The sequence below is a fragment of the Carassius gibelio genome, chromosome B15 (genome assembly GCF_023724105.1).
Source record: "Carassius gibelio isolate Cgi1373 ecotype wild population from Czech Republic chromosome B15, carGib1.2-hapl.c, whole genome shotgun sequence".
In the NCBI taxonomy this organism is placed as follows: Eukaryota; Metazoa; Chordata; class Actinopteri; order Cypriniformes; family Cyprinidae; genus Carassius; species Carassius gibelio.
In genome coordinates this window covers 4,992,729-5,004,506 of record NC_068410.1, presented here as the reverse complement: position 1 = coordinate 5,004,506, position 11,778 = coordinate 4,992,729, and positions in this window count along the sequence as shown.

Sequence of the window (11,778 nt, the reverse complement as noted above, 5' to 3'; positions counted from 1 at the left end):
CGCCTCGGGAACTGCATCGGGCGCCGCCTCGGGAACTGCATCGGGCGCCGCCTCGGGAACTGCATCGGGCGCCGCCTCGGGAACAGCATCGGGCGCCGCCTCGGGAACTGCATCGGGCACCGCCTCGGGAACAGCATCGGGCACCGCCTCGGGAACTGCATCGGGCACCGCCTCGGGAACAGCATCGGGCACCGCCTCGGGAACTGCCTCGGGCACCGCCTCGGGAACTGCATCGGGCACCGCCTCGGGAACAGCATCGGGCACCGCCTCGGGAACTGCATCGGGCACCGCCTCGGGAACTGCATCGGGCACCGCCTCGGGAACTGCATCAGGCACCGCCTCGGGAACAGCCTCGGCCTCCGGAGCAGCAGCGGGCACCGCATCGGGAACGACCTCGGCCACCGCCCCGGCCTCCGGAACAGCAACGGGAACCGCATCGGGAACGGCTTCGGCCACCGCCTCGGCCTCCGGAACAGCAGCGGGCACCGCCTCGGCCTCCAGAACCGCAGCGGGCACCACATCGGGAACAGCATCGGGCATTGCCTCGGCCTCTCGAACAGCATCGAGCACCTTCTCGGGAACAGCCTCGGCCTCGGAAACAGCATCGGGCACCGCCTCGGGAACTGCATCGGGCACCGCCTCGGAGACTGCATCGGGCACCGCCTCGGCCTCCGGAACATTAGCGGGCACCGCATCGGGAACGGCCTCGGCCACCGCCTCGGCCTCCGGAACAGCAGCGGGCACCGCATCGGGAACAGCCTCGGCCACCGCCTCCGGAACAGCAGCGGGCACCGCATCGGGAATGGCCTCATGGACGGCAGCCGCCCGCTCGGGAACGTTCTCCGGGTCCTGAGGAACAGTAGCTGCCTGTCTCCTCCTCCGCCCTCTACGATGGAGAGTCGGTGGCGTTGAGTCGGCCATCTTGTGCTGTGGTGCTGGGCTGGCGGCCATCTTGAGCTGTGGCGCTAGGCTGGCGGCCATCTTGGGCTGTGGGGCTGGGCTGGTGGCCATCTTGGGTTGTGGGGCTGAGCTGGCAGCCTTGTCTGGAAACTCTGGTGTGGTTGTTGCATCCCACTGAGCACGATGGTGCAGGTAATTGGTAAACCCCCAAAAGTCCAGGATCTCTAACCCCTTCATCTCCCATTGAGGTAAAGGATCATCCAGGCAATTATTAAACCAATCCTTTAGTGCTGCATCATTGTAACCTAACCCGACTGCCAAAGTCCAAAACAATTGCGCCAGGCCACCCACCTCCCTTCCCTCTTGATGAAGGGTGGTTAAGTTCCGGAATCTCCCCCTCCGTTCCTCCATGGTGGCTGGGGAACCGATTCGAAATCTCACACCGCTGGATCTAGGCATGATGGAGTCCTTCTGTCACGGTTGGGTTTGGGAAAACACAAAGAGAGGGTAGATCCAAATGCAGGTAAGGGTTTTTATTTAAACAGAGGGGTAACTACAAAAATAAACAGTCATGAGAGACAAACGTAACCAAAAGAGGGAACCGGATGAAACGGGGAACTCGGAAGAATGAGAAGGTAGAGGAAGTCTCGGGGGAACGAGAGCATGAGACACATAGGGTAAGGACTCCATGATGACAACAGAGAAAGACAGCTCTATATAGGGAAACTAATGACAGAGTATTGTCAACACCTGTGCGATTCTAATTGGAGTGCAATTACTGTGAAGACACAACCAGACTAGCGGAATTAAAGTGCCTATGGTGAAGTGCCTAAGGGGAAGTGAGCTCACTAGGGAACACCCAGGAAAACAAAGACTGGCAGCGTGACAAATATTAGTCTGTTTTTTTATTATTCCAAGGTCACCGTAGCCGCCAGATCCAGTCCGTATCCAGTCTAGATGGTGGATCAGCACTTAGAGATGACCTCTACAGCCCTGAGTATCAGTGGAGACCAGGACAACTAAATGAGCCCCAGAGAAGGTGACTTGACTTGACTTGACAAGCCTGTGTTTGCAACTAGGTATAAGGCTTATCAAACTAGGACTTGTGTAAGTGTTACTCAGTGGCTTTTCAAAGCTCAGGAGACTTAATGGAGATTTTGGTTATTTTATTTATGTTAACAGATGTTTCTATTAAAATTCCTCTGGAGAAATAAAAACAGCCACAAATGAGACAATTGTTGACATAAAGAACGAATCCAGAGATATAAACTTAATGTAGATACCAGCTCAGATTGTTCAGCCTTGAAAGAATTAAATGTGAATAATTTTGTGTCTTTTGTGTTTATATTTATCTGACTATAGACTTCATCTGAGAACATCTGATCACAGTTTGAGACACTGAGATGTCTTGTAATCTGTTTCTATAGAGAAAATATCATTTAATTAATAGAATGAATTAAAATACAATTATTTAAAATAAATTTCATTGCATAGCTGTTTGGGAGAAACAGTTGAGGTATCCAAGAGATCTGATTTATGAACGTGGCCAGACACTGGGTCAGGGTGCAATAGTGTAAAAACACATTGCAGTGCAGTAATAACATTGCAGACAAGTATTGGTATAACATGTGTATGTTATTTGAATAATATTTGCCTGCTTCCTGATGTACAATATGCACATGCCTGACAGAAACAATTACAAATTCCCGAAGCCAGTGAAAACATAAATCTAGTCAGTTGACGTGTCTAAACACACACACACACACACACACACAGGCTGGTTTTGTCTTAGCTCGGTTCTACTGTTACTGTGAATCCAGGTCACAACACAGAAGGATCACTGTCCAACTGAGATCGAGAAAAGACTGAGACGGAGGGGGAAAAACGGAATGCGAGAGAAGCAAGGAATGAGAAAGAAGAAAAAACGACGAATGGTCTGATAGCAAAAGAGAGATCAGAGATGAGTACTGGAATGTAAACCAATAGAAGTTTATAAAGTAAACAATATATATATATATATATATATATATATATATATATATATATATATATATATATATATATATATATATATTTAAATTTCTCAAGAAAATGTGGGCACTGCTTTCATGTAAAACAGCCACAATACAAGAGTGTTGGTATGTGGTTGTTGATGTGTTCTGGGTGGTTTTTAGTGCGTTCCTTTGTGGTTGCTCAGGGTGCAATGGATGGTTGCTTAAGTCAAGAGCATCTATGGTATTCTGGTCCCTAGACAGATCTCAGGTCCCTCCTTCAATGCAAATCTATAGTCATTTTTGCTCATTTTATGTCCACCTGCCCCTATATCTTTACTCCTCATTATCTCTGATAAATGGCAGACTAGACCTCATTCAATTTTAATGAAGGTTAATGGAATTTAATGGTAATGGAGTTTAAAAATGTTGTAGATCTGATTTGAAGTCTGGATGCATTAAAATATTCAGACTTTATTAAACAAACAATGTATGATGTATTCACATCAAAAAAACTGTGTGCAAAACTTTTTTTTAATCATTTTCAAAATACAAATGTTATAATTGTTAAGCAATTATTTGTGTTGGCCTTAAAAATGACTTTGTTTTTCTTTCAAACAGCTGATTTAAACATCACAATAATCCATAAATAATCCACAACGGTATAAATGTAAAAATTTGTTATATCATAATAAATATGTTATAATTGTCTTTCTTACAGACATATAGCTAGCCATTTGTTTTGTGTGGGTATATTCATAATTCATTCACTGAGGAAAGGGAATCAACTGCTTCACAACTAATTTAATTTTCTGTGTGACTGCAACTGGGGGTAAAATGCAGCAATCATGTGCGAATGATGGTGATAGTGGAAAGTCGGCTTCACAGTGATATTTGCCTCTTCAAGTGCTTCAAATAAAACCTTTTTTGTCATATCACACTGAATGTTGTAAGCACAACATTCAGCTCAAGCTTTTCTGTAGCTCAAACATAGAGTTAGCAATGCCAAGGTCATGGATTTGATTGCCAGGAAAAGCAAGCATTGATAAAATGTAAATGTGTACTTTAAATGCACTGTAAGTTTTGGATGAAATTGGATATTTAATTTTATAATTGCATTATTATAAATGTTTATTCCATCTTTTCCCTCTAGAAGTTGCTTTTTGCCTTCATATCAACAATGAAGAAATACTTGTTTCAAGACAGAAAAAACTTCACCCTGTCTGAAAGATTTTCTGGTTGTTACAGCAGACTTGTGCAAATATTTTTTCCCCAATTTTGGCAGTGTTGAACAATTCAGGGAGGTCAGTTGCTTGTCAGCGTGTCTGACTTGGCTTTATGAGCAACATTTGTACCAAATGTCAGTCGTTGCAGTCTGTTTGCTGATCATGAGACAAATTCAGATGCTTCTGCTCACTGCCTAGAAAACATTCTGACATGTTTGTGAAACATTTAAAAGCTACTTAACATTTGCTTTCAGGTCTTGTCTTTGAGGAGCAGGATGACTCACATGTAGATGATTAAGAGCCTCTGGCATCGCTCGCGTTGAATAGGCCGCGTCTAACATCGCAGGAGCGTGATCTCTAAAGTAGGTTCTTTAAATAGGAATCCAGACGTTATGATATTCCCAATAGGGTTGAAATGGGAACGCCGCCTCCTTAGTGACCACTGACACTTTTTCTGATGATGACTCGACTCATCTGATGGAAAGAGAGAAAGAGAAGGTGAGATAAAAAAGGAGGGTTTAGGGAATTCTTCTTCTGTTGGGGTCAAAAGGTTCACTGGTCTAAAATTACTAATCCTTCTAATACAGGGCTGTACTAAGTGTTCTGAATATATAGAAATCAAGAAGACATGGAAAAGGACACATTTTCCTTCGAGCAAGTCACTCTTTAGAATTCATTGGGACTTTATGTGTGTGTGTTTGCAGGGACCCAGACAGTCCTGGCATTGTTTGAGCATTCAATAAAAGAGGTGAATCATCAAGAAAGCATAACAGACCACAAAAAACCCAAACACACACATACACTCTAAGTCTCTGACTTCATTGCAGTTAAAATGTGAGTCTGATGCACGCTTCCTTTCACATGCCCACTGTGTGTGAGAGAAAGAGAGAGTTTTTAAGGATAGTTCAACTCTGTTCTGCTTGACTGGATCCAACTAGTCATTCTGTCATCTACTACATGTAGACAGTAGAACACAGAACACTGTGTCTTTTTGTTTGCATAAGGTACAAGAGAGAACAGTTGCATCACTGACTTCTAGTTGTCACCCATCAATTAGCAGCACCATTGCTTCCCACAAGAAAAACTGTTATCACTCAGAAGTTGCTCACTTAAGTTTGTCAACAGATTTGGAAAAATTTAGCATTAAATCACTTTCTCAACAATTGATCCTCTGCAGTGAATGGGTGCCGTCAGAATGCGAGTCCAAACAGCTGATAAAAACATCACAATAATCAAAAAGTAATCCATCCATTTTATCAGCTGTTTGGACACTCATTCTGACGGCACCCATTCACTGCAGAGGATCTGTTGATGAGCAAGTGATGTAATACTAAATTTCTCTAAATCTGTTCCCATTAAAAAACAAACTCATTTAAATTTTTAAAGCCATGAGGGGGGATAGTACATTTTAATTAAATGTTTTTTTAAAATTAAACTTTTCTGTAATGGGGCTTGTATAGCTGAATTGTTATGGTCTGGAATAATTTGGGTTATTCCAATAATTGGGTTTAACCAGTCTTTTTCTCAGAGGACAAAATCTGAGAAGCCGATTTTGTTTTTTAAACCATTTTAAAAATGTTATTATTCAATTGATTTGTACTTCTATCTATTGCATATGGTAAAAGTGAATTTTCTATATTCAATAATGTATCCATTATTCCAAATTTGATTTTTTTTCCTTTTTTATCACTACTTCTTTACAGACACTACTTTTTCCACTGACGCTGCGCTCCATTTATTTCAATCCTAATTTATTTTAATGTGTTTATTGTTCTATGTCTACCTCATTTTCAGCTCTGAATAGGTCTGTTGAATCCAGTTGCTAGTAAGAGATTTGGAGCATGCACAGTATTTGAGCATGTTTGTACTAGGAAGATTGTGATAAGGGATATGTAAAGAGAAAAATAGCTGTTTTAGTTTGTATAGGAATGTAGAAGACTAAAAACGGAGAGCTAGACATTCCTGAGCTGGAGCAACAGCAATTTGTCAAACAGGGATGGATAGCATCTGGTTCTCATGGAGAGCAGATTGATGTGGTCCAGCACTTGGACTTGTGGGTAATGTAGTCCCTATCAAGTTGTATTTTGGCTGTGAAGAGAAAAATGAGTAAAAGGAAGTCATAGTTTCCAAAGTGGCTGAAGTGAGAATAGCGTTAATGTGCCAACTCTGCTCTTTTTTTGTTTAGTTTGGCCAAAAGAATTTTCCTTATTAGACTCCTGCTATGTAGAAAACTGATCCTTCTCATTTTGGGGTCTATTTGCACTTATTCACTTCATTTGTCTTAACTGTTTGTAATGCTTTGCACATTTTTTGTCGTGCACATAAATGTTTCTCCAAAAATTAATGCAAGTATAATTATTCCAAATATTCTTGTGGTGATTCCAGTTACAATCAGTAATGAAGTTAATGCTGTTTGGACTGAGAAAAGTTTACGTACATAGCAAACAAACCTGATTGCATATTTTATGCATCGTCGTAAGTGTTGTTTATGTTTACCTCATTCTTGTTGCTCATCCAGTTTTCTGAGATAATCCAGAGTTTTTAGATTTTGTGTGCCCCCTCTTTCTATAATTCATACATTTTCATGAACTCAGTGGGTTATTTTTTCTGTTTTTGCCTTGTGTCAGTAGCCATGCATGAAAACAGAGAGAGACGGCTGTATAAATCCAGATCTGGTTTCTGAGACTTTTTTTTCTGTATAAAACTTTAAAGGGGTTGTTGCATTATTCACCGCTTCAACCACAGGGCACACGCACACATGCTTACATTGAACTACTAAGAGCCTGCTTCTTCTTCTGTCTTTGTGTGTGTGTGTGTTTTGGTTCACTGGATGTTATAGGTGATATTTGACTTTAATGGCTGTAGTGGGAGAGCATGTGGTGATTTAACAGGACTTGGGGGAGTATTTGGCTGAGCTTGGTCAGTGTGCTGTATATCATTATTACTTCTGGCATGTAGTTATAATGTTGAATCACACATGACAGTGAAAGATGGTCTTTAGAAATCCACCAGGATATTCACAGGTTCACGTTTCACTCACACACTGCCACAAGTAAGCGTTATTCTATTACCATTAGTTTAAACCTGACTCCAATGAAACTTTACATTCCAGATGTTTGACATCATCATCTAATAATAATAATTTACCTTATACTGTAAGGTAAATTATTCTGTAAGGCTTACAGGATGATTCAGGTATACCCTGTTTATTATAGCAATAAACATATATTCGTTAGAGAGGTTAAAGAGTAAGTAAATTGAAGAAAAGCGAGGGAGAGATTGGAAAATATCTGGCTCTTATTTGAGCGCCACTGTTGGATCAGCAAACACTGGGGCCCAGCTGTACTCCCACATCTCTGTGTTAAAACACACACACACACACACACACTGGAAAAAGAACCCTGCTTGCCTCAGTTTAATATTTCAAACTGCTAATTTTATTCACCTACGCAAAACACAAGCTACATGTTTACACTTCAACACCAATTTAAACTGCAAGCAGTGATAAAAAAGGGCCCTTGCACCCTGGATCACCGCCCCCCATTGGTTTTAGGAAAACAGTGAAAGGTGGTCAATATGCATCTAAAGTGGTAAATATCGGAGGATCATGTCAAAGTCATTTATATGTGTCAAATTTCCGGCTGCCAGCTGATGGCCCTATGATCATAACTGAATGTTGGCAAGTACTGTAGATGTCTATAGTCCAGAACTTTCATCAAACATGACAAGTTTGGTGGAGTTAGAGTAAAACATAACATATCCCGTTGCCAACAGATGGTACTATGATTATAACTGAATTTTGGCATGTAGGTGTCTTCAGGCCATGACTCTTATCAAACCAGTGAAGTTTGGGGCAGAATGAACATTGCATTTTAAAGTAAATGTAAAGAATGTCATATCCTGTTGACAACAGGTGGCACTATGAATATATCTTAATACTCGCCTTTAGATGTCTTCAGGCCATGACTTGTATGAAAAAAGATAGTTTGGTCAGATTTAGTTATAAAAAAAAAAAAAAAATTCTGTTGTCAACAGGTAGCACTGTAAATTATAACTGCATATTGGCATGTAGACGTGTTCAGACCAGGACTCTAACCAAACAAGTAAAGTTTTTATGTTTAAGTTAGTGTAAAACAAGTAAATTCCTGTTGGCAGTAGGTGGTGCTATGATTATAACTTAATATTGGCATTTAGATGTCTTCAGGCCAGGACTTTTATCAAACGTGAACTTTGCTGCAGATTGGACATTGCATGTTTAAAGGGATAGTTCACCCAAAAAGGAAAATTATGTCATTAATGACTCACCCTCATGTCGTTCCAAACCCGTAAAACCTCCGTTCATCTTCAGAATACAGTTAAAAATATATTTGAGATTTAGCCTGAGAGCTTTCTGTCCCTCCATTGAAAATGTATGTACGGTATACTATCCATGTCCAGAAAGGTAATAAAAACATAATCAAAGTAGTCCATATGACATCAGAGGGTCAGTTAGAATTTTTTGAAGCATCAAAATAAAATTTTGGTCCAAAAGTAGCAAAAACTACTGTTGTGAGTGCGTTCAAAACACTGCAGTTTAGTGAAATCCGGTTTGCGAATGAATCACTCGATGTAACCGGGTCTTCTTGAACCAGTTCACCAAATCGAACTGAATTGTTTGAAATTCAAGCATCAATCCACAAATGACTTAATGTGACTTAAATGACTTAAATGATTTTTAATGTGGCTGACACTCCCAACAAACAAACCAATATCCCGGGAGTAATTCATTTACTCAAACAGTACACTGACTGAACTGCTGTGAAGAGAGAACTGAAGATGAACACCGGGCTGAGCCAGATAACGATCGAAAGATTGAATCGTTCTCGAGTCAAGAACCAGTTGCATTGGTTTTTCGGATCACCAGTAGTGATGAGAAGTTCAGTTCTTTTCTGCGAAGCGGTTTGTTTGGACAGTTCGATTCAATAAACTGATTGAAGAAAATGGTTCACCAGTTCTTTTGCACTCGACGTAATGACGTCATAGGCGATGACCCTTGATTCAAGCCTTCGGTTGTGACGAGTGGGGCGGGGCCGAGAGACGTGGGAACGAGGAGTGAGGCCAGGTGTAGTGATTGGAGATGAGCTACACCTGCGACCCACCACCGGTCTCGAATCCCACGTAGGAGATGGAAGGATATAAAACTGGAGCGACGACCATGAAGGACGAGAGAGGACCAGGCCTGGGCTTTTAGTTGTGTTTGCTTTTTATTTATGCGCACCAGTTGTCCGTGTGGGGCTGGTGCGCTGTTTTGTGTTTATTTGGGATTATTAAAGTTTCATTTTGATTGTACGCCGGTTCCCGCCTCCTTCTTCCGGATGAATATGGAGATTTTATTATTACAATCAGCTTCTCGGTTCTCGAATCGGACTGACAGAAACAGTTCTTGAATCGAGAACGAGTCAATCTTTCGTTCATTATCTGGCTCGGCTCGGTGTTCATCTTCAGTTCTCTCTTCACAGCAGTTCAGTCAGTGTACTGTTTGTACATTAATTACTTCGGGATATTGGTTTGTTTGAACTCATTAAAAGTGTCAGCCACATTAAAAAGTTAAAAGCTTAAGTCATTTGTGGATTAATGCTTATTGGTGACGCGAATCATTTCAAATGATTCAGTTCGATTTGGTAAACTGGTTCAAGAAAATCCGGCTACATTGAGTGATTCGTTCGCAAACCGGATTTCACTAGTGTTTTGTTCGCGCTCACAACAGGAAGAGAAGACAATGCTGAATAAAGTCATAGTTTTTGCTATTTTTGGACCAGAAGGTAATTTTGATGCTTCAAAAAGTTCTAACTAACCCTCTGATGTCACATGGACTACTTTGATGATGTTTTTATTACCTTTCTGGACATGGACAGTATACCATACATACATTTTCAATGGAGGGACAGAAAGCTCTCAGACTAAATCTAAAATATCAACACAAAATATTTGTGGGTTTTTTGTCTGGGTAAGAACTGAGAAACAGCAGCATATTTTTTTTTTTTTTGTAGATATGACCTTCTTGTCTCACTCGCTCTCTCTCTCTCTCTCTCTCTCTCATTTTTAATGTGGTAGAATAATTGAATTATTGAACGCCCCCTGTCTCATTCTCAGCTATTTATAGAGAGGTGCCCAAGGCAGAATTTTGTATCCAACTATTGTGCTAATGTTAAGTTAACATGTCGTGTCATAATTGCTGCTTTACTGCACATTTTAAACTGATGTGACAGTACTTTATATTCTTGATTATGTTTTCCCCGTTGGTTTAATATTGCATTTGCCGCAAAGGAAATCACTGCAGTTTTTATACTGGTATACTAGCAGCATAAGTTTTACTGCTTTGCTCAACTGGAAAAAGATTCTGCCAGTAGATTTTTTCAAAACAAAAACAACAACAGAAAACAACAGGTCATGGACATAACTAAGATAAATGCAAAATAAAATAAAAAGGCGGTTAATGTTTTCGTTCTGAAAGTCCTCAGGTTTAGATTACAGACATCAGAAACCGCTGCTGCTATAGCTACAGTGCGCTGATGGGGAACAGTACATGCCAGGGCTTTTTTGCACAGATGAACAACGCGAAGGAATTCTGTGTGGGCGTCGAATGGTTCGCTGGTTGTCATGCTTCCTGTTGGAGCTGTTGCTGTGGCAGCAGAGCTTTCCCAGGCGATTTGGCAGGCATCTCTGTGGCCAAACGATCGATTGGTGGAAAAGTGTCAGCCTGTAGGCTTTAACTGATGATGTCATAATTATTGATCTGTCCTTCCATGGGTTGACGAAACTAAATAGAAGGTGCTTCCTTTATTCTTATGCATGTAAATGCAATAGCTGCAGGGGGCGCTGAGCGATGTTGTTTATGAATTGAAGTAGTTTATTCAGGTTTTGATGCTTTGTGTGTTATAATAATAAACAATATTCATAATTAAAAATCTTAACTAAAATAAATATAGACAGTCTTAGCCTATTTTATATTCAACAAGACATAGCCTACTTTTGTTAAACTGTTTTTATGAGGAACATCTACTTGAAATTTACAGTGAAATCAGTAAAAGCATGTTAATTTTCGTAAGACCCTGAATGATGCATCATTGATTGTATTTTTGTCATTAGTATTTTTTTCTTATTATTTATAATATTTTTTTATATTTACAAAAGGTTGTTTTGTTGTTTAATGACACTGTGCACATGTTATGCACATATCTATTGTAGCCTATTATTTTATACAGTACATGTTTGTTTTCCCAAGGCATGAATTGTCATTATTTTCTTATTTCTGTTTTGTATCATTTCTTTTTTAAATTCTCTGCTAAGCATCTGGCTAAAATAAGAAACTTGCAAGTCACTCTAAATAAAGACTTTAAGCACTGTATAGACTAAGATCCTTCATGCTTTACTCCATCCTCCTTTCTCGTATTCTTGCATCCCTTTTTACCTGCTGCCCCCCTGGTATTGGTACAGTATCTTTTAGGGCACAAAGGTATCTTTGTGTCAGTCAGAAAGTACTCAGAGTTTCGGCATCAAGTTCCCTCATCCGCGAAGAACAACAAGGGCACATAGAGCGGATTATACTTCTTGCTCTCCTCCAATACCATCGGTGCAGAGAGAGCGAGAGAGAGAAAGAGAGAGAAGACAGGTGTGCTCAG